Here is a 26,749-nt window from a genome sequence, read left to right on the forward strand (position 1 = left end):
TAATTTTTTTGTAAGGTGTGTGTCTAGATTCATTTTTTTGCATGTGAATGTCCAGTTGTTCCAGCATCATTGGTTGAAAAGACTATCTTTTCTCCATTGTCTCCAAACACTTTTGCTCCTTTGTCAAAAAAATGTATGTTTTGACTACTACCTAGGTTCTGGGACTTGAGCAGGGAAGAAAACAGACTTGGTCCCTGCCTGTGGGAGTTGATATCTGGTGCACATAACTTTCTTAAGCCAAGAAGCAGGAAGGAGCTTGGAGCAGTGACTCTGGATATGTAGGTTCCCATCACTACTTTTGTGTCCCCAGGCTGGTGAGGCCTGGGTCATGGAGGTTACAACCATAAGAAACCGGAGACCCTGGCCTTCAGTTTTAGGTTGGGACTGATTTGCTGGGGTCCTCAGCTGACATTTGACCCAAGGTCTGATGGTTGCTGGGTGAGCATGGGGGCTTTCATGGTGTCTGTATAGGAAACTCTAGGGTCTTAGAAAGAAGGAAGACCCAGGAGAAAAGCCTCTTCAGGAATACTTGCCCACCATCCTGGGGAGTGGAATAACCACACTGACTTCTGTGTTGAAGGCCAGACTGGAGTGGGTCAAGTGGTGGGACTCAGAGGGAGAAGTCCCACAGGTCTCCAGTTAGTGATCAGTGGAAGGCCCCAGTTTCCTCACCTGTCAAATGGCCAAGTGGAGCTGGAGGACCTTTCATGTCCATCCAGCACTACTGTTCTGTGTTCCTAAAGGAAGCTGAACTTGGGGCGTGGCCTGGGTAGTCACATTTGGCTGACCTCATTCAGGACAAGAGAGGTGGGCAGACTTTCAGCTCACCCTTGACAGTGGGTAAGAGTGATTTAATGAAGTCCCAGACCGCAGGTGGGTGAGGTTCTGGGGGAAGGGCAAGATTACTCTTATCTTTAACTAAATGAAAATCGTTGCCCAAATTACAGTTTTAGTTTAGGAGGTGAGAAATCACCTTTGAGGTAAGTGACAAGATTTATAGGAAGGCTGGACATTCTTGTAAATTCACCCCCATCTTAAGGGAAAACCTTATGAAGAAGACTTTCTAGGAACATAATTATGGTGGATATTGACGTGGCTGAGGGGTCAGTGCGGGGGACAGGTGGACCACTGGGAAAGAGGCAGGGATGATGGGCACAATCAGTTGAGAAAGACATAAAAGGACATTTAACACTATGGCGTGTGTGCGTGTGTGTCTCTTGTAAACCAGGTAATATCGTGCTGTAACAAGGACATTGTCCCCCAGCCCACATGCCTGGATTGCCTCAAGAGCCCCCTAACTGGTCTCTCGGCCTTCCCTCTGCGCCGTCCTTTCTGCACAGATTAATCAGCCTAAAGCACCATGTTCATCTCATTACTCCCAGATCTTCCAGGGCGAACTTCCTCCCTGCAGGGATTTCTGACCTTCCTTACTTGGCCACAGCCTCCTGCCGCCTTTGTTTTTCGCTATTTCCCATCATACTTACACACACTCTCTCTTTCTCTCTCTCACACTCACATAAGTCTCCACATATTTGCCTGTGTTTTTGCCCATCTGCAATTCTCCCACCCTCCTCCACATTCTTTTTTTTTTTTTTTTTTTTTTAAAAAACAGCTTTAGGGCTTCCCTGGTGGCACAGTGGTTAAGAATCCGCCTGCCAATGCAGGGGACACGGGTTCGAGCCCTGGTCCGGGAAGATCCCACATGCCACGGAGCAACTAAGCCCATGTGCCACAACTACTGAGCCTGCGCTCTTGAGCCCGTGAGCCACAACTACTGAAGCCCGTGAGCCACAACTACTGAAGCCCGTGAGCCACAACTACTGAAGCCCATGAGCCACAACTACTGAAGCCCGTGTGCCACAACTACTGAAGCCTGCGTGCCTAGAGCCTGTGCTCCACAACAAGAGAAGCCACTGCAATGAAAAGCCCTCGCACCGCAACGAAGAGTAGCCCCCGCTCGCTGCAACTAGAGAAAGCCAGCGCACAGCAATGGAAGACCCAACGCAACCAATAAAATAAATAATAAAAAAAACAACAAAAAAACCCCAAAAAACCAGCTTTATTGAGATATAATTCACATACCATACAATCCATCTAGTTAAAGTTGTAAGATAAAATAGTTTTTAGTATATTCACAGGTATGAGCATTGTTTCACAGCTAATTTTAGAACATTTTCATCACCTTAAAAAGAAACCCCACACGCTTTAGCTATCACCTCCCAGTCCCCTCAGCCCCATGCTACTGGACCTAGGCAACCTGTAATCTACTTTCTTTCTCTACAGATTTCCCCTGTTCTGGACATTTCATATAAATGGAATCGTGCATGTGGTCTTTTGTGACTGGCTTCTTTCACTTAGCATAATGTTTCCAAGGTTTATCTGTGTTGTAGCATGTGTCAGTACTTCATTCCTTTTTATGGCCAAGTAGTAATATTCTAATTCTCCCTATCTTTCAAAACTCAGCTGAAGGGCTTCCCTGGTGGCGCAGTGGTTGAGAATCTGCCTGCCAATGCAGGGGATGCGGGTTCGATCCCTGGTCCGGGAAGATCCCACATGCTGCGGAGCAACTAGGCCCGTGAGCCACAACTACTGAGCCTGCGCGTCTGGAGCCTGTGCTCCGCAACAAGAGAGGCCGCGACAGTGAGAGGCCCGTGCACCGCGATGAAGAGTGGCCCCCGCTTGCCGCAACTAGAGAAAGCCCTCACACAGAAACGAAGACCCAACACAGCTAAAAAAACAAAACAAAACAAAACAAAACAAAAACAAAAACTCAGCTGAATCTTCACCTCCTCCAGGAAGCCTCTGTAATTCCTCGGGTCCTTCCGACCTCTCCCTGGGATATTTACAGTGTAGCATGGGATCCTTCCTGCGTCCCTTCTTCCCCCATTAGATGGTGTCACAGGCCAGTTCCCTGGGAAGCAGGCTCTCTGCACACAAGAAGTTTATTGGGGATGCTCTTGTGCCCAGCCTCGTGGGGGAGTGACAGCTGCAGGAATGGGCAGAGGGAGAAGCTGAACGGCAAAGCTGCAGCCAAGGTCTCAGCCAACCTCCAGGACCTCTGAACCTGGGAGGGCCCTCAGAGTTGGACAAAGACTGGACCTTTATACCCCACATCAACAGTCATTGGATGCAGCTGCTCCGGGAAGAAGGCGTGACCTTGGGCGAGTTGTCTCTCCTCAGCCAAGGGCAAGTCCTGGAGAGGGACTCAGCCGGGAGCTGTGGCTAGCAGCACCTCCAGCAGGTGGCGGAAACGAGGGCATCATGGTGTCTACTACGAATGGGAAGCCCTTTGAGATTGGGGGCCATGTCATCCTTCCTGCTTGCCTCTCCCCTCCCCTAGCACCTGAGTTTTGCTTGAAATCAGGCTTTGGGGTCAGACAGACATGGATTCAAGTCCCAGTTCTGCCACATATTATCTGAGGAACCACAGAAACTTTCCACATCCCTGAGTTTCTTCATCTACGAAGCAGGGCTAATAACAGTCCCTACTTTACAGCGTCACTGTGAATTCTACGTGAGTTGATATTTGTAAGCCATTTAACAGTATTGGTACATACTAAGCTCTCAATAAGTGTTGGCTATTGTTATTATTAATGTTATTATTAGCAGATGCTCAAGGCCGCCTGATTATCAGCTGGCAAAAGGATGGAAGCTGATATAAACTAAGGGACAACAAATGAACCAGATGTCAATATTGAGATGTCAGCATTCTAAGGTAGAAAATTATTTTTTTAATTAGGAAATATTTCAGACATCCAGAAAGGCCTAGGGATTTACTGAACATTCATGTTCCCACCATTGAAATTGATTTTCAAAATTACAGATATATTTGAAGCCTTTTGTGTACCCTGCTCCAATATGCACCTGTCCCCAAGGTGAATCTTACAGGTGATGTTTATTATTTCAAGGAATGTCTCGGTGCTGCTGTATATGTTTGAATCTCTAGATAATATATCATCTTCTGTATGTTTTAAAACATTTATGTAAATGACATCACAGTATATCATCTTTCTGCTTTTTTCACTCAACACAATGCTTGACGTCAAATGTGAGATTTGCCTGTGTTTTTACCTGCAGCTCTGGCTCATTTATTTTCCCTGCAGTATAAGGATGAAAATGCTGCTCCCAAAGTATAAGAAGAAGTGGAGGAAAGACACCCTTTCCGACTGAGCTGCTTGGTCCCAACTTCTTTCCAGCCACCCTCATCTTCTGGCGAGGTAGTGTAGCCTAGAGGTTAAAGCCACTGGAACCAGATTCTGTAGGTTTGAATCCCAAGTCTGCCAGCTGCTAGCTGGGAAACGTTGGGTAAGCTCCTTAACATCTCTGTGCCACAGTTTCCTCATCTGTAGCGTGAGAACAATAACACCTTGCGCCTGCTTTAGAGGACTGCTTGTAAACACTTCATGCAGGTGCTGGTAGGGCAGTACCAGCAGGGTTAGCTATTACTCTTTTACTTGGGTTGTTTCTAAGCAGACAGTATGGAACATATCTCCATGAAGCATTATCCCAGTCACGAGGGACTGACTCCTGCCATGGAGGGAAAAGCAGCTTTTCAGACCTGGATATTCCACGTTTGGAAAGCTGACTGTCCGATTGTTTGGTTCCATATCCTGCTGGTGGCTCCTGGTACAGTTGTGTAGAGAGGGCTCCTGGCTCCCATCCATCACTGCCTTTGAACGGTCCAGCTCCCTCGAGGCCACCCTTAGTATTGTTCCCATTGCACAGACGAGCAGATGGGCTCAGAGATGTGAGGTGACCTGCCAATAATAAGTGACTTCCGTAAGACCTGAACCCAAGTCTCCTCATTCCAAATCCTGTGGCCTCTAGCCATCTAGTTGTTTTCCCAAAATTCTATCAGTCATTTTCAGCCTCTTGTTTTCTTGCTTGAGGACAGTGGTGGGACCCTCGAGGCTGAGAAGGGAAGAGAAGCAGTTTTCGGGACCACTCACCCCGTGGGAGGCATGACCCGCTGCTGGCCTTGCAGCATATCAGCAATCACATGGCAGAAAGCCACGTTACAGCCAGAGGCTGCTGTGTGGATTTTTCTCTGTCTTTCCTTGAGGACTTTAGTGGAGCAGTCAAAATGTATTTTCCGAAAGGCTGAAGAGCCAGCAGGGTGGGTGTGAGGGGAGTGTGGAGGCAGGTGGTGGTCAGCCAGCATGGCTTGCATTCACCCAGATATACAAGTTTTGGCTTGTCTCGCCTTGAAAGGCAGTTTTCACGGGGGAAAATACGTCAAGGTAGACAGATTCTCTCCTTTATGAGATGTCTTATGACTACTCTTGCATGCAGTTATTTTCCTTTTAAAATAATTCGTAATGGCAGAGCTCACTGCCATAAATCAGTTTCTGTTTCCATTATGAATCCAGTTTGGAAGGTGATGGTGTCTGCCATTTCATCTTCTTCAGGGCTTAAACTTCATATTTTTCTCTGTAAAAAAGGAAGCGGTTTGTGTGTATGTTTTAAGAAACTAAGGGCCCGGGCTTTTAGGGGATGGTTTAGCAATAGGAACTTAGGCAAGAACAACAAAAGCAAATAGGTTTCAAGTCCCACGACAACTTTGATCAATTAGAAGTGGGTGAGTGGAGTGTTGTGTTGAGAAGGATTCTGAGACCATGTACAGCATCAATGGAAAAGAGCTGTGATTGATTAATGATGTCTGTCATGAATCTCAGCGTGGCAGGGGGGAGCCCAGAGGGATCCCTGCAGACACTCATTTGTAAACTAGAGTAAGCTTGGTAGTTTTCTCCTAACACAAACCCCTTACGTCTTTGTAGCATTTGATGGTTTGGAAAGCATTTTCATGTGCTTTATTTCCTTTTATAAAATTAAATTAAACTTTATTTTATTTTTAAAAATATTTATTTATTTATTTGGTTGTGCTGGGTCTTAGTTGCAGCAGGCAGGCTCCTTAGTTGTGGCATGTGAACTCTTAGTTGTGGCATGCATATGGGATCTAGTTCCCTGACCAAGGATTGAACCCGGGCCCGCTGCATTGGGAGCACACAGTCTTATCCACTGAGCAGCCAGGGAAGTCCCCATGTGCTTTATTTTCATTGAACCATTCCATCAACTGTGTGAAGTAGGGCTAATCTGTCTTCATATTAATTCATTTATCCATTAAATGTTTATTGGGCAATTACTGTACTAGGTTGTTGTAGCTAATCTCTAGGATGACTACCACCAATTTCTTCCCTTCATGTTCATGAATGTTGCCCCTCACCAAGAAGTAGAATCTAATTCCCTTCTAGAATCTGGGCTGTTCTCAGTGACTTGCTTGACTAATGAGATGCGGCTGAAATGATGTTCTGGGACTTCTAATGATAGGTCTTAAGAGCCTTTCAGTTTCAGCATACATCTTCTTGAAACATTTGCTTTTTTCTTTTTTAAAAAATTTATTTAATTAATTAATTTATTTTTGGCTGCATTGGGTCTTCGTTGCTGCACACAGGCTTTCTCTAGTTGCAGCGAGCGGGGGCTACTCTTGGTTGCGGTGTGTGGGCTTCTCATTGCGGTGGTTTCTCTTGTTGCGGAGCACGGGCTCTAGGCGCGTGGGCTTCAGTAGTTGTAGCACATGGGCTCAGTAGTTGTGGCTCGCAGGCTCTAGAGTGCAGGCTCAGTAGTTGTTGCGCACGGGCTTAGTTGCGGCATGTGGGATGTTCCTGGAGCAGGGCTCGAACCCATGTCCCCTGCACTGGCAGGCAGATTCTTAACCACTGTACCACCAGGGAAGCCCGAAACATTTGCTTTTGGATCTGCCACATAAGAAATGTTACTACCCTTCTGGAAACACCATGTTGAGAGGCCCTGAGACTAGAGAGAGGCTCCCAGCTGAGCCCAGCCTTCCAGCCACCCCACTAAGGCTCCAGTTATGTGAGAAGCCATCTTGGACTCTCCAGACCAGCCCAGTGGCCAGCTGAATATCACTGAGTCACCCCAGTTGAGACAGTGTGTAACAGAAGAATCACCAAGCTGAGTCCTGCCTAAATTCCTGACTCACAAAATCATGACGTGAAAGGGTTGTTATTTTAAGTGAGTAAGTTTTGGGGTAGTTATGTAGCAATAGGTAACCAGAACATTGACATTGGGCTTCCAGAGATGAGTAAGACCCAGTTTCAACCCGTAGAGAGCTCATAGTCTCTTGGGAGAGATGGACACATGAACAGACAAATCATAATTTGGCGAAACCAAACATGTACAAGATAACTCTAATTAAAAGGGGCTGGCAAGGCTTCCTGAAGGAGTGAGGTCTGTCTGGGCTCTGGCCACTGCTCTTGGGAGGCATGGCCCACAATAAGTCATTTTTTCCTAAGAATCCGCTAATACTGAGAGAAGGGTCCCCAGCAGCCAATTTATATTAGGTCACTCTGTTTTCCTGGCTATAGCTGATAGATCCAGGGGTGAACAAATACTCAAGGTGGGCCAATCAAGTTCTGTCTCCCAGTAAACTGAAATTTGGGATGGAGAGCCTCAGAGGCTGGTGTCATTGGAGCCAAATCACGGTGATGGTAGCCCTCTAGAGCAGGGTTTCTCAGTCTTGGCACTATTGACATTTTGGGCTTGATTAATTTTTTCTTGGGGTTGGGAGAGCTGTCCTGTGCATTGAGGAATGTTTAGCAGCCTCTCTGATCTCCACTCAGCATATGGCTCTAGCACCTCATCTCTAGTCATGACAATCAGAAATGGCTCCAGACATTGCCAAAATCACCACCCCCCAAGTTGAGAACCACTCCTCTAGAGTGACGGCCCTCAAGTTCATGAGCTGTCCTACCCATGCCGTTATTGAGATATGGTACTTAAACTCTTCTTTTGAATCTGTGAGGCATCTCAGAGCCTTCTAATAATTCAGTGTCAGTTTCCATATCTTGCAGTGAAAAAAATCCTAGTTCCTACAGTATTGAAGATTGGAAAGGAATTTACTGGGAAGGCATTTGGATATGGAGATATGAAACAGCACTATGGAAGATTGGGTATGGCTGGGGCTACTAGCGAAGGTGGGCGGTGACCTGGAGGCACACAAGGGCCCACCTTCGCTTTGCAGCCACACTCAAGTTTGCAGCCCTGGCGACTGTGGCCCTGCAAACCACCATAACTTACCTAAGCTCAGCGCTTTCCACTGAACCAAAGGCCTCCTCCATGTCCCATTTTCTCAGGATAAAGGTTCTTGAATGACTATTAAAGGCTAGAGTTTGGGACTTTAGAAGATTACATTCCACTGAGAATATTTTTCCTTGTTGAGGGATCAATTGCTCCCAGATTTTAACCCTGCCTATGTTTCACAGACAAACTAAAGTGAGGAACTGAGGACACTTCTTGAATTTTGCTGGATCCCACATATCTTCTCAGTGTTAGGCAAAGGCGGAGTCCTTCAGGCTTGAGTCAGTCGGATGAAAGTTTCCCATTGTCCCTTCCTGGTGGTCTAGTGGTTAAGACTCTGTGCTGCCAATGCAGGGGGCATGGGTTCGATCCCTGGTCAGGGAACTAAGACCCCACATGCCAGCGTGGCCAAAAAAAAAGAAAGTGTCCTATTGTCCACCTTGCCGTGTGTGTGTGTATGTGTGTGTGTGTTTGGGTGTGTGACAGATGATCTTTTGGGTCACAGAGATCAGAGTTGCACTCGGGTTGTTTGAGGTTACAGGGCACATTGTGAGGTGCTCCGCATCCTCAAGCAGCCGTGCCCCAGGAGCCTTCTCTCCCTCCAAGACTCACCTCCTCTCAGCAAATCGTTCCACTGCTCATGCAGTAACAGATTTTCTGCAGCTCTTAAGCTCCCCAGGAGAGAGTCCGGTCTGGTTGGTTTAGGTTTTGCTCTAAGACAGAGCTTTGGCTCCTGATCAACTATAAATCCTGCCTTTGGGGGCTGGGTCCAACTCCAGGTGAAGTAGGTGCAAAGCACGGTGGACCCTCTGTGGGAAGAGTGTCTCAGAAGAGGCTTGTGAGGAAGAAGGACCCCTAAGCTGCCCCAGAAGGTGAAGTGTCCTTGGCAGGCACGATTACGATCACGAGTGCTGGAGTTAGGGCTGCGCTGTGTTACCGATCACCCCTCGCAAATTACAGGCCATGGCTCTGAACCCAGAATTCCCGGTTTCCAACCAATTGGCCAAACCAGTAGCCTTGGACCAGGTGCACCCAGGGGAGGCCACTTTTGAGAAGTTAGCTTCCAGGAATAAATTCCCTTGGGAAACTCCGAGGGCAGCTTAAATCTTGAGAAAACAACTCATTAGGAGCTTGGGGAGCTGTTTAATTGCCCTGTCCAGCCAAGATGCAGTGCTGCCGTGCCAGCTGGATGAAAAATAATGAAGTCACTAGAAGTCCCAGTTCCCTCCTTGTCTGCCCACGTTCCCTCCTGCTTCCTCTTCCTCCTCTCACCCCAGGCACTGTGGCCCCCTGCTGCCCAGAGACCCTTGCTGTGGTGTTCAGTAACCTGTCTGTCCCTGGGGCAATCAGATTCTCAGAAAGAACATACAAAACCAGGAAAAGGGTTGTTTTGTTGTACTGTTAATGTATTCATCTGGAAGCTATGTTTACAAAGGTATAAGGGTTAAATCACATAGAGCTACTACTCATCTCTTCTTAGAAAAGTATGACAGCTCAAGAAATTCATCCAGTCTTGGAAAAGCTGTGATTTTTGGTTGCCATGGCCACACTCACCTCGTCTCTGTCCCGGTCCTACACCGCAGCAGGCCAGTTGCAGGCTGGAGGACAGTGCAGTGGGGCAGAGGACCGCTGGAAGGGGAGCTGGGAGGCTTGTGTTCTGGTCCCAGCTCTGATGCTAACAAGGAGCTCCGAGCTTCTGAAGCAGGAGTGCTGCACTATAGATCTCAATCTTTTCCAGAAGGAACATTCCATGGTAATTATCTGAACACAAGGGACCTTAGACCCTTTAAAGGGGATCTAGCATGTGAAACCACTTGGTACTAGGGGGCATTCTCCCACAGTGTGGGTTAAGGTACGGGGCAGAGCCTCCAGCTCCTTGGGGAAGGGGGCATGGGGCAGAGGTCGTTTCTCTGATCTTGTCCCCTAGGGGGCAGCACCTAACCTATGCTGGCAACTGGCTCTCTCCCCTAGGACCTGGAACCTGGAGAGTTGACCCAAAGAGATGGGCTCAGGTAGAGGTTGTTCAGGGTGGCAGCAGCTGAATTGCCAATGCAATGGCCGTGGTGGGGCGTGTCCAGTGGTGTCAACAGTGATGTCTCAATCAAGCTTTTCCTGTGGCATGAACGTGACTGTAATCGCTGTTAACTTCCATGGTCTTGCCTCTTTCTCTGCTTCATGTTCAATTTTGTGAGTAACCCAATACCTTCAATAAGGATTTGATGTTTTCTCTTCAGCTGGCCAGCGTTGATTTCGTTTTTTTTCTTTTTGTAAGCGATTTTTAAAAAATTGAAGTATAGTTGATTTACAATGTTTCAGGTGTACTGCAAAGTGACTCAGTTATATATATTCTTTTTCAGAGTCTTTTCCATTATAGGTTATTACAAGATATTGAATAAAGTTCCCTGTGCTATATAGTAGGTCCTTGTTGTTTATCTGTTTTATATACAGTAGTGTGTATCTGTTAATCCCAAATTCCTAATTGATCCCTCCCCACACCTTTCCCCTCAGAGTTGATTTCTATTGTTTGTAACCAGGAACCTCAATCAGAACCTTGATGAACTAATTACCTCGCAGTTTGCTGTTCGTGATTGAAACCATTTTAAGGTCTCACCTAATCCCAAAGATGTTTAGGTTTCAAGGAGGATGCTGGCATCAGTGAGACTTCAACTTGAGGATGCCATATAGATATTACTTCAACTGCTAGCTCTGCTCACTTGGCAGTGGCTACATGGGGCGCTGTGCTGAGGATTCTGAAGCTAAAGCTCACGAGTGATGTCTGCCAGCAGGGAGAGGGGAAAGTGCGGCCGTGCCCCTACCATGCAGATGCTTCCCATGCTGTGATATTGTGCTTTATGAGAAAGATATATCTGGTTATTCAGATGACCAAAATATATTCCTCACATATATTTGATCTTTGTCTGCAGTTCTGGCTCACAGCTCCCCAAACCTTTGGAATTTCCTAACTGTTGAGAGTGATACAGGTGTCTTTTGTTAGGGAAATGAGGTGACTTTTGGAGCCATCCCAGGGTGGGGACTGGCTGCGGGGAGAACCAACTGTGTGATTAGAGGGTTGGAACCTTCAGTCCCATCCCGATTTCTGGGGAGGGAAGAGGGGACTTGCGGTGGAATCAAGAGCCCTTGGCCAATGATTTAGTCAATCATGACTATGTAATGATACCTCCATAAAACCCCCAAAGGACAGCTTTTTGGCTCCCTTTCCCAGAGAGCTTCTACTTGGGGGACCCAGAATACTTCCATGTGCCACCATGCAGGGTCCCAAGCTCCATGAGGACAGAAACTCCCTTGTTTGGGACCTCGCCCTATGTACCTCTTCATCTGGCTGTTGATTCATATCCTTTAATATCCTTTTACAATAAATTGGTAATCTAGTGAGTAAACAGGTTTTCCTGAGTTCTGTGAGCCATTCTAGCAAGTTGATCAAACCCAAGGAGGGCGTCATGGGAACCTCTGATTTAGAGCCGGTTGGTCAGGTGACAACCTGGCCTTGAGACTGGTGTCTGCAGTGGAGGGCAGTCTTGTGTGACTGAGCCCTTTACCTGTGGAATCTGATTCTGTCTCTGAGAAGGTAGTGTCAGAATTAAGCTGAATTTCTGGACACTCTGCTGGCGTCTGAGAATTGCTTGTTGGTGTGGGGAAGCTTCCCCACACCAACCCAATGCACTGGAATTGGGTCCAGGAACCCCTTTTGCACATGCCTACACACAAAGGGGGAATTTCAGGGGGTTGGAAAGATGCATTTGGTGGTAGTCGTGGTGGTGATGGGTTATCCCAAATCCCCTCAAACTTCTTGCCTCTGTGGAAGGCAGCTGAACTCCCTTTGTCATCATCCTCTGGCAGGACAGCCTCTCTGACAAACCAAAGTGCAAAACCAAAGATGAGATCAGCATCCCTCATGAGGCCCGGCACAGAGAAATGCAGTGTGAGCTGCCCCAGTGACTGTAGCCACACCGCCCAGAGGACCAGCCTATGGAGGTCAGAGTGTCAGAGCTGGAAGGGCTCTTAGAAGTCATCCACTCCAATATTCCCATTTCACAGATGGGAAAAACTGAGGCCCAGAGAGGGAAGGGATGACTTGCCCATGACTCCTCAGTCAATTTAGTGGCAGTTTGGGGTTTCACACATCAGTTGGCTCTCAGCCGAAGTTCTTCCCATATCACCACCGTCTCATATCCACTGGACTTTAATCATCTCTATCTTTGGAATATCCCACAGTATTAGTTTCCTGTGGCTGTTGTAACAAAGTACCCAGAACTTAAACAACACGAATTTATCTTAGAGTTCTGCAGGTCAGAAGTCTGACACAGGTCTCACTGGGCCAAAGTCAAGGTGTCAGCAGGACTGCTTTTCCTTCTGGAGGCTCTAGGGGAGAATCCAGTTCCTTGTCTTTCTGGCTTCTAGAAGCTGCTGACATTCCTCGGCTTGTGGTCCCTTCTTCCTGCATCATCAAAGCTAGCAGGAGCTGATATGTCTTTCTCACATTGAGTCACTCTGACACTTACTGTTCTGCCTCCTCGTACTTTTAAGGACCTTTGTGATTACTTTAGTCCCATCCAGATAATCCAGGATAATCTGTCAATTTTAAGGTTAGCTGATTAGCTACCTTAATTCCATTTGAAGCCTTAATTCCCCTTTGCCATGTTAGGTAACTTATTCCTAGTTTCCAGGGATTAAGACAGGGGCATTTCGGGGGCGTCATTATTTTGCCCTCCACATCTACCTTCTCTCTGAAGTCAGGATTTCTCAACCTGAAAAATCATTTTTTTTTGGTCCTGCCACCCATGCTAAGCTCCTCAGAGGAGGGTCTATTCTTGCTATTTCCCATCCTTTACCACTCATTTTTTTTTCTTTAAATAGAGATATAATTCACATGCCATAATAGTCACTCTTTTAAATTGTACGATTTACTGGTTTTAGTGTATTCAGTATGGTGTGCAACCATCACCACTATCTAATTCTGGAACGTTTTCATCACCCTAAAAAGAAAACCCATGCACATCAGCTGTCACTCCCAATTCCTCCCTCCCTCAGTCTCTGGCAACCACTAAACTACTTTCTGTCTTTATGGATCTGCCTATTCTAGCCCGGACATTTCACATAAATGTTATCATAGAACATGTGGCCATTTGTGTCTGGCTTTTTTCCCTAAGCATGGTGTTTCCAAGGGTCATTCACTCTTATATACCTTGCAACCTGGCTTCTGTGAACCTGCCCCACGCTTTACTTCCTGAGCTCCCCATGATGTCCATTCTGCAGTTCCCAAATTTCATGGTCTTTCTCAACCCTTGGTCAGTCACTGGTGGCAACTTCCCTCTTAGAATATTTCCTCCTTGGCTTCTGCCATGATGCCTCTTCTTGGTTCTCCTTCCATCTCTATGCTCTTGCTTCTCCTCTGGTCCAAGTCTCCCCTGGTCTTCTGAAAGGAACTGCCCCGCAATGTTCAGCCTAGGCTCTCTGCTGTTTCCTGTATCCCAGAGGTTCTAGAAGCCCATGGGTGGAACCTTAGATTGTAGACAACATTTTGTGTATGTATCCAACGCTTTCATCTGCTTCTCAAATGGGTCCATGAATACTAAAGTGTTGTAATCTTTCTGCCTTTGAGAACTGAGGTAGCCAAGAAACTTAGGGTTGCAAGTGACAGAATCCCAAATTAAGCCAAGTTGAACATAAAGGGAATTTAATGACTTACATGCCTGGAGTAGTTCAAAGAACTCAAGGAAGCACAGCAGCTTTGGGGGTTTGGGGGACTGGAATTTGGAACATGTTGCTGTCAGGATTCTCGATTTCTCAACTCTGCTTGTCTCTGCTTGGCTTATTCTCTCCTGCAAATTAGCTTTTTCACATACCACAGAGGATGGTACCTGGCAGCTCTCAACTCCTTCCCACTCTGGGACTCAAAGACCAAGCCCTTCTCCTTCAACTCCAACTTAAAAATCCTGAGGAAGGGCTCTGAACACCCTGTGTTGGGTCATAAGCTCACCACTGGAGCAATCGCATGGCCAAGGGAGTTGTGTGCTGGGATCAAGTGGGGTTAGGCCTGTTGTCTACCCTTGTATTTTGTGGGGCAGGGCTCGGTGGTCCTGCCAGATGCCCCTAATGGGAGTGGAGGGGGTGAAGTTCTTCGAAGGGGTGTGTGTGCATGTGCTGGACAGTGGATGTTTCCTTCAAGAGCTCCCCAACCACTGCTGCCATGACTACCACCATGTGGATAACTCCCACAGTCCCCAGCGGCCAGGTGCCTACAGAGTTCTACCTCGTGGCCCACCGGCACCCCCGAACTGAGCATCTCTGGTCCCCCCAGTCTTTGTCAATGGCACCACCCCCAGTAAGTCTCCCAAGCTTCTCCCAGCCCCTTGCCCTCCTGAATTGCTGTCCCCCACTCCTACCTAGGTAGTGGCTAAGGCCCACTGATCTTAGTACTTCAACATCTTTCCCAGCCGTTGTTCTCATCCCCAAGGCTCCCTCTTTAGGTCAGACCCTCAGTGCCTCTGGCTCGAGCCACACTCCTGACCTCTTAGAGAGACTCCCTGCCTCAAGGCAGATTCGGCCACCATCTATGAAGGCCCCCCTCTATGCCAGAAACGTGCTCAGCATCACTTAAAAAAAATCCTCATAACAGTTCCATGAGTAGGATAGTGTTATCACTGGTTTACAGGTTAGGAAAGTGAGCCTCAGTAAATTAAGGGCTTGCCAAAGGAGGGAGGGGGGGTGGAAGGAGGATTTGAACTTGGCTCTCTAATTCTGAGTGTGGTGTCTATTCTGGCTCCCCTCCACTGCCTTTTCAAATAGTTACCTAATGAATTTATGAAAGATTACGTTATGCTGATTTCTTTCTTTTGGCTCACACAGCTGTTCTGAAAGCTTTGTAGTTTATAAAGTAGAGTCCTTAAGCAGACCCAGGCCTTGCCCATTGCTCACAAAGGGAAATGCTGCGGAGGTCACCCTGATATCTGGGTCTCCCTGAGAGCTCTGGGGGGTCCCTCTCTCCCACTGGTTGCCTGGGGGCAGCAGGAGGGAAGAAAGCCTGTTTCCTAAAAGAGTTAAGCTGAAGAATCCAGTGTTAAGCACTTAACACTGAGTGCTTGATAATTAGTAAACACCTGATAAGAGTACTTATCAGAGAGCTACACAATATGATAGTTATAAGATAGTTAACCACAGCTTTAAATCGGGGGGCTGGGCTGGGGGTGGGGCTACATTGTCCTGGCTGTCCCGGAGGAGGTGCCCTGTGGCCTCCTCTGGGCGGCTTGCAAAGGCTCTGGTGTTTGCTTGTTTATGTGCTGGTTTTCAGTCTCTCCCCACTCCCCCCAAATAAGCTCCAAGTGAGGACCTTGCCTATTTTCTCTGGGACCAGTGCCAGACACAAGAGTAGGTGCTCAATAAATACTGATTGGATAGATGGATGGATGGTTGGATGGAATGGAGGGATGTGGAAAAGAGTTTCTAATTAAAGTCCTAGAATGAGATATTTTGAATTGTTATTACATCTGGTTATTCCACCCAATGGCAATTTGTTTTCTACTGAGTAGACCAAGTGTGCCCAAACAGGGCAACTCTGCAAGGACAGGGCGTCTAAACAGTATCTGAAGGCTCTGTGAATAAGGCCCTCCCATGGTTAACTTCCTGCTATAGAACATTGGGTTGCTCTCTAATTGACCTTGAATGAGGCGGTGTTTACAGCTGCAACTTAGCAGCCATTGATCTTGAATTGATTAAGCCAGCATTTTGAAAAGCAGAACTACAGGAACAGGGACAAAGAACCCCATGTACTGAGGATTTCACACCATCCATTCACCTCCTTTGCATCTAGTGTGTGTGTGTGTGTGTGTGTTTTTAAAAAATAAACAAATAATTAATGAATTACTTAGAAAGAAGAGGAAACAGGTCCAAGTTTGTCTCAGCAGGAGGGCAGACTGGCTGCCCAGAGCCTTGAAAGGGCACCCCCAGCGCTCATTAGTTCTAACTGGAGAGGGCTGTCCATGCTCCCTACAGTGGCAGCTGATCAGGGCTTGGCGCGTTGGGGCTTCGTCAGGGATTGTAAACTCTTTGGATCTGCTTTTTTTTGTGTGTGTGGCAGTTCCAGCACTTGGCAGGGCACCCGTAAAGAGCAGAAAACTTGGGGTTCTCCTCTTGGCTCTGCCTGGCTGAGCTTGACTGGGCAAGTGACCTCACTTTTGGGGCCTCGGATCACTCGTCTATAAAATGAGGGGGTTGGAACAGGAACACTGATTTCCAAACCTTTTACTTTTTTTGCCCTGGAATCTGTTCTTTAAACAAAAGCTAACTGGGCCACCTCTCCCCCTACAACACGTTAACACGAAGTTGGGAAAAAAAAGATGGGGTAGGAAGAGGCAGCATGGTCCCATATGCCCCCACCCCCAATCTCCAGTCTGAGAGGGGAGCTCCGTGGAACCTCCCAGCTTCTGTGGCACACTGTTTAAAAACCACTTCAGGCTCCCATCCAGCTCTAATTGGAGTTGTTCCTAATCAGAAGAAGCCTAATGCTTGTAGCAGGTAGGAGTTGTGCATGGTTGCTAGTAATAGAAACCTGACAAAGGTTTAAGCAGATTGGGGGGGGCGGTTATTCATTCATTCATTTATTTGGTAACAAGAAATCTGAAGGAAGGCACTCCAGGCCTAGTATGGCAGCTCCAAAGCATCATCTGGGAGAAGAGGCCCAGCCTCATTTGATTCTTCTGTTCCATCTTTCTGAGCATATGGCTGCCATTCTCAAATCTGGCTCATGGTCAGAATATGACTGCTGAAGCTCCAGACATCACACTCACATTCTAAACAAGAAAAAGGAGGAAGGGGAGAAGGGCAGACAGGCACATGCCAATTCAGTTTGCTCCCTTTAAAAAGCTTTCCCGGGTGCATTACTGAGGATTCTAGCTGAAGTCACCTTGGAAAGAACTGAGTCACATGACTACTTCTGAGTGCAAGGGAAGCCAGAAAACATTAGCATCGCTGTTTTTAAACCAAGGTGTATTGGCATCCAGCATAAAACCAGGGATTTGCTAATAATGACAAGAGGATGGATATTAAGTAGGCCACAGGAAAAACCAACAACAGCTAACACTTATTGAGCACTCATTAAGTAGCAGGCACCATGTGGAGAACTTTGTATGCTTATCTCACTTAATTCTCATAACTGCCCAGTAAGGTAAACACTCACCATTCCCATTTTATAGCTGAGGAAGTTGAGGCTCCGAGCAGTTAAGTGACTTGGCCAAAGTCCCACAGCAAACAAGTGATGAAGCCAGGACATTAACCCAAGCACTCATGCTAGAGTCCAAACCCTTAACCACCAGGTTATACCACTATGGTAAAGACCAAAATGTAAATTACATGCAAGGCTTTTCAATGCTGTTTCAGCATCTTTAAAAAAGCGAGACACACGGCAACCTACAGAGTGCCAGGGCCTGCCTTTTCTGCTCCTCTGCAGTTTCCACATTGTCTTTCTCCTGGTAATGACAGCAGCGGTGGCAGACTGAATCGACTATGATGCATTTACCAGAAGGTAAGTGTTTTAGATACGGTTTGGAGGGAGTTCAGGGGAAACATTTTCAGGGACTCGACTTACAGAAATGATTTATGAAGTAAGATTAAAAGAGCTAAGTCTGTATGGGCTGGCACAATATGAAAAGGGTGGGAGGGAAGAAGGCGACACAAAGGTCAAGCATGTAGACAGCCCGAGAGTTCCAGAAACCTAGGGGAGGGCTGCAGTAGCATGAGGCAAAGGGGTCACAGCTCAGATCCAGTTAAAAAAGGAGAAAAATAGGGCTTCCCTGGTGGCGCAGTGGTTGAGAATCTGCCTGCCAATGCAGGGGACACGGGTTCGAGCCCTGGTCTGGGAGGATCCCACATGCCGCGGAACAGCTGGGCCAGTGAGCCACAATTACTGAGCCTGCGCGTCTGGAGCCTGTGCTCCGCAACAAGAGAGGCCGCGATAGTGAGAGGCCCGCGCACCGCGGTGAAGAGTGGCCCCCGCTTGCCACAACTAGAGAAAGCCCTTGCACAGAAACGAAGACCCAACACAGCCATAAAAAAAAAAATAAATTAATTAAAAAAAAAAAGGAGAAAATAGCAAGCCCTTGGCTTTGTCAAGCAGATGCTTCTTCAGTGCTCCGTCTGCCATCAGCTCTGTGACGGGAGGTGGGGTGGCTCCCGCCTTCATGAGAGCCAGGAGGCACCATCAGAAATGGAGCCGTTTGCTGGGGCGCTAATGGTGCAGGTAGAACTCAGAAACTTGGTCTCCCGAGAGGAGTGGGCAACGTCTTTAAGTCGAGTTTCATATTTATAGACCACTTGGGCAACATTTTTCTCTTTTAATCATCACAATAATATTATCCCCATTCTGCAGATGAGAAGCCTAAGGCAGAGCTGGCTCAAGTGACTTCAGTTTCAGGTGACGTCACACACCCCAGGCAGTGGCAGATCCAGGAGTGGGGATGGCATCAAAAGTGGCATCTTCACTCAGCATAGCTGCTGGCACATCACAGTTGCACGGTAAAAGTCATCTGTATCAAATCCATGGACATATCCCTTGTCAGTCAGCATTTCTCTTAAGGGAAGTTCAACTTCAGTTTGTTCATCAGGAGAAAGACTTACCGAAGAGAAAGTGGGAATACACTCTTGTTAAGACCAAGGAGTAATGCAAAATAAATTCTTGTAAGCCAACGCGGAATGAGCTAGCTACTAACCTGGGATTTTATTTTCTAATTGAATTCTTTTTTTGTTTTAAGGAGGGCTTTCTGGGCTTTTGGTAACATTGTATATCTTGATCCATTTGTGAAAATTCATTGAGCTTTATTATTTGCATACTTGAATTAAACTAAATATTTAGAAATGTTCTTTAAAAAAAAAAAAGGTCCTAAATTGGCATTCTGGTTAAGGCTGTGATGTGGGCGGGTCCCAGCAGCTCCGGCGGCGGCGGGAGGTGTGGCAGCGGTCAGGCAGCCCAGCTTCATGAAGCCTCTTGGCGCATCTCGGCCCGCAGGCACCTGGCACGCGCCGGCCCCGCCACCACGATGCCCAAGAGGAAGGTCACCTCCACCGAGGGGCGAAGGAGGAGCCCAAGAGGAGATCGGCGAGGTTGTCAGCTAAACCGGCTCCTGCAAAAGTGGAAACGAAGCCAAAAAAGGTGGCAGGAAAGGATAAATCTTCAGACAAAAAAGTGCAAACAAAAGGGAGAAGGGGAGCAAAAGGAAAACAGGCCGAAGTGGCTAACCAAGAGACTAAAGAAGACTTCCCTGCAGAAAATGGAGAAACTAAAAACGAGGAGAGCCCAGCCTCTGATGAAGCAGGAGAGAAAGAAGTCAAGTCTGATTAATATCACACACCTGGTCCTGTCAGTGGCCCCTGTCTCCCTTCTTGTACAATCCAGAGGAATATTTTTATCAACTGTTTTGTAAATGCAAGTTTTTTAGTAGCTCTAGAAACATTTTTAAAAAGGAGGGAATCCCACCTCATCCCATTTTTTGTGTCAGTGCTTTTTTTAAAGAGGTGAAATCATTTGCTGGTTGCTTATTTTTTGGTACAACCAGAAAATAGTGGGATATTGAATATGGGAGGCTTCGATTGTCTTGGGTGTCAAGCTTAACATTCTATAGATGAGGGGTAGCTTTTATATCCTATAATACAAAGCATACTAAATGGCAGTCCGAAGTCAGTTATGCATTTAATGTCTTAAACACTTTAAATTACTTCTCTTCCCATGTTGTTTTTGGTAGAATTGTTTCCTAAAGCAAACCACTCACCCCTTGATCTTGGCTCTCCTGGGCAGAATTTTGTGCACTCTGTAACATCTTTGGTCATGGTAGTCCAGTTCTTCTAGTAACTTTGTTAATGTGCTGTGACTGACAATTTGAGTATGTAGTGTATATGATATTAAATTGTGAATTAGGGGGACTTACGATGTAACAGCATATCAGTATTTGAAGATATTGGTACTTGATTTCCTGTCAAGGAAAATTTGCCTCCAAATTTTAAGCTGGAAAGTCACTGGAATAACTGTTCAGAAAAGAATCACAAGTACATGATTTTTTAGATTTTTGGTAAGTATGTTAAGAATTGTGTACAAATTGAAATGTCTGTGTACTAATCCTCAAAACAACCAATAAAATCTCAATTATGAAAGAAAACAAAAAAAGACTGTGATGTGGCAGAGACCACTAGGTGTCTCTCAATCTCACTCTCCATTTCTGCCTTAGAAGGCAACTCCTGATTTTTAACTGGGCACAGAGCCAGGTGGAATAAAGCTACATCTTCCACCTTCTCTTGCAACTGGGCGCAGCCTTGTGACTCAGTTCTGGGCAGTGGGATATGATGTAACCATAGCATGCAGTTTTCAAGAAGTCACCTTCTTTCCTTCCCTTCTCCTTCTTGCTGGCTTGAAAGTAGATGAAATGGCTGGATCTTTGCAGCTATATTAGTCCAGGAGGTGGAAACTGTACTGTAGATGGTGGCACACAGGACAGCTGGTCCTTGAGTATCATGGAGCTCCCACAGCAGCCCTGAACTGCTTTCCTTCAGATCTCTTTATGAAAGTGAATAAACTTTTATCTTGCTTGAGCAACTGTTTTGGGTTTTCTGTGATTTGTAGCTAAACTTAATCCCAACTGATACATAGGATGGGTGCCAAATTCAGGTTATTTTGAGGAGGGGGAGGAGAGAGTGTGATCAGCTTCAACTCTATTGGTAAAAAGTTTGTTTCTTAAACTGGGTGGTGGGCATAAATGTGGTAATTATATTTTAAACTTTTTGGGTATATCTAAGTATCACATATTAAATCTTTAAAAAAAAAAAAGGTACTGGTAGAAATAGTGTCAAAGCAAAACCATGAGACACATGGAAAAATAATCAAATGGTGGCAGTTTGGGGCTTCACCCTGGCTCCGCGTCCAGATCGTCTTTGATGTTAGGGTTTGAGTGCAGCCTCTGAATAAGCCTCATGGACAGAGTGAGCAAGACCTGAAGGGGTCTGTGGGTACCAAACCTGTGTTTGGAAGCAAGAAGGGAAGAAGAAGAAGGCAAGGGCTGGGCAGCACTCCCTCCCCCATGCTGCCTGGACCCTGTCTGGATTGGGTCACCAGGAAGCTCTCATTGCAGACAGGTCATGGAAAGGTCTCTTGACCCCATCCACCGGCCCCATCCCTCCACTCTCCACCAATCCCCACTGTCATTTTAAGGGAGTAAAAAAAAAAGTGTACTTAAAACCCCACATTTTCATTGCAACAAATTCAACCAGGTGCGATTAAAGTAAAATATGGACATAGTTTCCTCCTCCGATCTAATCCTACCCTTCAGAGCTAGCCATGCTGAACAGCAGAGCAAGCATGTGACTGCTGGCAAAGCCAAGTTAAAGGCTGGAACCCCAGGGAGACCAGGGAGACGTCTTTAGCCACTGGTGTCCTTTGCCTGGATACTGCCCACAGACACTGTAGGCTGCAGTGGTGGGGAAACGGCTGCTGCTGTTGAGGGGCTAGGCTTAGGAACTCCTTGAACTTGTAACCCAGGCTCAGCCCTGGGATCAGAACATTCCAGAAGAGGTAGACCTACTTCTTGTCTTGATTGGCCCTCAGCCTTTTGGCCACACCTCACCAGGAGAGGCCCCAGAACCCAGGAGGCTGCTTTCTCCCACCTTTGTGATTCCCTTTCAAGTGCTCCTGAGTACCATGGTGATAGACATTACAGAAACACACGGATAGACCAGCATCTTTGTGGGATATCCCGAGCCCGATGAATCATGTGTCAGGAAACTGGCATCCTCAGCCTCTGAGGGTTTACGGCTGCAGCGGCAAGAACAGCTTGTGGTGACACGCACGTCTGTGCCGTGCCCAGTAACAGTACGATGGGACACCTCAGCTCATCTCTGCTTTGTCAGAGGATACGAAAACTATGCTCACTCCATTCCCTGAAAGAGCCATGGAGACCTCATTGCTTGAAACAGGAATTGAGACAGAGCTTGGAGAAGGGCTTTTCTTGACTTTTACAATTACAGTCATAGAAAGGCATTTAGTTTTACTACTGAATTGCCTTTACTGAAAAGTTGGGACTGTTCTAGTAAATTCAGACTCCCTATGTCTAACTCAATACTGAGTAGTAGGCACCAAGAATGTTGTGAAATGGACTTTTGCGTGGATTATCTCATGAAATCCACATGTTAAATCCCCAAATTTGGGAAATAGGTAAAATTTATCCCTAAGTTACAGATGACTGAACTGAGGCTTATAGGGCTTAAATAACTACCAGAAATCACACAGCTAGTTAGTAGTGGAGTGCATATCTGAATCAGGCAGGCTGACTTCAGTGCCAGAACCCATGGGCTTAGTCAGTATGGTGTTCTGCCTCTCTGGAGTCCTAAGGGAGCCAGATTCAGTTGAGGTTCTGTGGAAGGGAGGTGTGGTTATTCATTACAGAAAGATAAGAAGGGCATAATTATAAGGGCAATTGGAACCAACAGGCGGCCTTGATAGAATTTTCTGTCTTCTTGTGTCATCTAAGATGCTTTTTGCTGGTGAATCAGCAACAAAACAAAACAACCAAAAAAAAAAAAAAAAAAACCCACAACCACAACAAAAAGACCTAACCAGTGATTTAACTAATAAGGAAAACATTTACTATCTCACATAACCAGAAGTCTAGAGATATGGTGGCTCCAGGGTTGGTTAGCTTAGCAGTTCAATATTGAATGCAAGGCTTCAATAGCAAATGCAAGACCCAGGTTCCTTCCATGGTTTTGCTCAGCCATCATCAGCACATTGACCTTTGCAAGCTTGTCCCTCATGGTCACAAGATGGCTGCCATCACTCTCACACAATGTCCAAAGGCCAGAAGGTCAGAAGAAGACATAACTTTTCCTCATGCCCCTTTTGAAGAATATGGATCCTTCCATTTATATCTCCTTTGATGCCATAAACATGCCATGCATTCATTCTTAAGTCAACCATTGGCAAGGAGAATGCAATTACTATTACGATTGGTTTGGTTCTTAACCATAGCTGTACACTAGAATCACCTGCAGAATTAAAAAACAAAACAAAAAATGTATCTATGCCAAAATCCCAGTCCTAGAGAGTCTGCTTTAACTGATCTCAGATGGGATACATTCATGGCTATCTTTAAAACTTCCCCTGATGCTCTAAGGTACAGCCAGGATTGAAAACCCCTCATTTAGACCAATCAAGATTCCTCCCTGGGGCTGGGGCTGGGGACCAGCCTGCCATGAAACACATGTCACCTGATTCCGGAACAGGACTGGGGTTCTATTTAGTGAGAAAGAACATGGAAGGGTGGATGGGGGCGGGGGCGGGGGCTGCTGGGAGGCAGCCTCCAACATCTGCCTCCCCCCCCACGTCTCCCTGCATGTGGAGGCCAGGATTCTGGCAGAGTTACCGCACGGCTAGGAAATGTCTTCTTTCCTGACTCATCAGATGCCTTCAGTGATGCAATCCCGAGCTGAGGTCATACAAGGAAAGGAGACAATGGCGGGGCCGGGGTTGGGGGAGGCTCCATCAGCTCAAAGATTTTGTGAGTAATGGGGATGCCAAACTTCACTTTTCTCCATGTGGTCTCTGACCACCAGGGCAACTTAAACTGCAGATTCCTGGGCTCCACTCCAGACCTGTGGAACTAGAGTATCTCAAGGTGGGACCCGAGGACTGGCATTTTAATGGACACTGCAAGTGAGCTCCTATTCACTCTCAAGCTCAAGAACAACTGAATTAGATGTAGCAGAAACAAAGAAAAAGTCATCAAGTTTTCAATTTCTCCAGGAGGAAGAAGCTTGAATATTAGCTTTCTTATTTTCTTTTGGGTCACAGTGATTTGGGAAGATGGAAGATGCTTGCCTTCAAGTTGGCTCATGGGGCTGAAAAGAATCAACTCTGAAAATTAACATGGTGGGGACAGTTGAGTCGCCTTGGAGGTGTGCTCAGTGACAGGCCCAGTTCTGCGCCTGGGGAAGCCATTCTGTCCTGAGAAAAGAGGCAGCATGGGATGCCACCCTCAGGTGTGTGTGTTCCTTTAAGGTTCTCATGAAGTACTGGGAAGAATATTAATTGAACCCTACTCCTTGATAAGCCGGTTCTTATCCCGGAACAAGTGAAATGGAAACAGGAAGCTGAACACAGTGACTTTCCAGGTCAGACCTGCCCTAACTGGGATCCTCAAGCTTCAAGGTCTCTAGTCTCCCCTGAGTCCATGCTGCATGAGGGGTGAATCTGGTCATCCGTGCCCTTGAATCCTGGGCTCCCCCTGGCCCAGAACACACCCACAAGTCCTCCTGGATCTGCCCCCTCCCCCTGCCTCCCCAGCTGGTACCCCTCTGCCCGCCCCTCTGCTTCCCCTGGGGTCTCCCCTCTGCTCTGCCACACGGAATCCCCTGTGGCTCCCCAAATGCCTCCACGCCATTGCTTTGACTTCTCCTTCAGCCCTGCTTCCTCTGACTCATTCTTCAGTTCTTACAATGGGGGAGCCCATCCAGGAAGCCAGTCCTGAGCTCTCCCCTCCCTGCAGGAATCCCCACCCTCACCTTTGGGTCCCAGCAGCTCTCCATGAAGACTTCATGGAAACATTTGCAGCCCTTTATAGCATGGATGTGAGCACATGTGCTCTCTGGCCTTGGAGAGCCCCTGAGGGAGGGTTTATCTCCATGTTCTGAAGGCTCTGAGCCTTTAGACCAGCCGGAGCCCCTCAAGCGCTTGCCAGCTGAATGAATGGTGTTTGGCCCAGACATCTGTTTAGAGCCACATCTAAGATATGCTGTGTTGCAGGACAGTCTCCCCACCTTCCCGGGTGCCCAGGCCAGTCACCACAATCCTCTAACTCTAACAAGGAAAAACCACCAGCCCCTGCTGGGCCGAGCCCTCTAAGAAGTGGGAGAAGCTTCCAGAGCAGGAGCCTGGCCTGCTGGCCCTCTACCTTGAGGGCCTGGGAACAGACATGGAGGAGAGAAGGCAGGAAGGAGGGCAGGGGAAGGGGAAGAGCAGGCAGTGATGCCTTTCTGGGATCCACACGCTTTGCAGCGGCATCTTCTCTCTCATCTCCACAAAATCACCTCAAAGCAGGTGTCACTCTTCTCTCCATCTCACAGAGAACACTAGCTCAGTGCGAGAACTTGCCCAAGGTTCCACAGCAGGAAAAGGAGGCCTAGATTGGGCCAGTCTGTTTGGTTTTTGTTTGTCTGTTTTCTTTTTGGCTGCACCGTGCAGCGTATGGGATCTTAGTTCCCCGACCAGGGATCGGACCCGTGTCCCCTGCATTGGAAGCGTGGAGTCTTAACCACTGGACTGCCAGGTAAGTCCCCAGTCTGCTTGTTTTTAAATAAGCAGAAGGTTGGGCCAGGGTATGATGTGGCCACCCCTCGTGGGCCAACTGGACAGAGAGGCTGCTCACCTGCTGGGAGATGGGTCCAACCTAAGTAGGAGGACAGGTGAGATGCTTTCAGACCGGCACTCTATATAGACCCTACACACACATCCCTTTATACACTGATATAATAAAGCACGAAGCTCTTTAGTTCTGTTTTAAAGGTTGTAAGAGGAAACTATATAAAACACGTGCATGCTGGCTAAGTCCAGGAGAGGAGATGCACATCTGGTAAGGAGAGCTTTTGAAATCACTTCTTAGCTGAGTGCGCTTGGACAAATGACTACACTCTACTGAGTCTCAGTTTCCTCATCTGCAAAATGGAAATAACAATGTCTTCCTTGCCTAGTTGTTCAAGGATTTACATTTATGTGAAGTATTTAGCTCAAGCCTGAGCCATAAAAGCGTTCAGTGAATGAGCTGTTATTAAAATTGTTAGTGCTACTATTAGGATACATTTTTGTCTCCTCCAAGCATCCAGCAGAGTGCTGAGCCCATGGGGGCAGGAACTGTATCTCTTTCCCTCATCTCTGCATCTCTGGTGCCCAGACATCGTCTGGCACAACGGTGGCACTTGGTAAAGGTCTGTTGGGTTGGACTCAAGACTTGTTATTCTTCACTGTTATATGGCACTTTGCCCTTTTTCAAATCCTCTGAATATATTATTACTCTTGAGCCTTTCCCAATGCCTGTGGGGCAGGCAGGATAGATGATACTATTGTTCCCATCTTATAGCTGAAAAAAATTGAGGCTTAGAGAGAGGATGCTTCCTGCCTAAGTCACCTGGCTGAGCTGAGCTGAGGTCAAGCTCTTCAGACTGCAGGTTTCACAGCCACTGTGTGTGAAACCATCCACAGGAAACAGACGGTGTTGCAATGAGCTGAGCTGGAAACCCCCAGGGAGACAGCCCCCTCTGCCAATCCCAGGTCCTCTGCTAATACATTCAGAAAGGGCTTCAGAGAATGACCCAGCGTAGGTCACCTGGTCCCACTGATCTTGGCCCATCTTTCTACCACGGCTCAGTCCTGCTCTGCATCCGAGGTGGATCCCAGCTGGACCTCCTGGCCCATCAGAAAGCACCTTGAGAGCCTGTGGATGGCCTGGGGCACTTGGAGGAGCTGGAAGCAAGAGGACTTTCCTCGCTGCAAACAACACCCAGGGTCTGCATCCTGGCCCAGGTGACAGCGTCACTGACAGGTTTAGTACCACGTTTTATGACTTCCAAGCTTTGTCGCTGCCTAAGTCAGTCTGCTCAGAAACAAACA

General features: G+C 47.1%; 1 pseudogene across 1 annotated transcript; it reads left to right on the forward strand.

Annotated features, from left to right (window-relative positions):
• On the forward strand, positions 1–26,749 carry LOC309635699 (non-histone chromosomal protein HMG-14 pseudogene; annotated as a pseudogene). The gene has a single exon. The product of its transcript is annotated as a non-histone chromosomal protein HMG-14 pseudogene (transcript).

This window comes from Balaenoptera borealis, assembly GCF_965194805.1.
Source record: "Balaenoptera borealis genome assembly, chromosome: 10".
NCBI classification, from domain to species: Eukaryota; Metazoa; Chordata; class Mammalia; order Artiodactyla; family Balaenopteridae; genus Balaenoptera; species Balaenoptera borealis.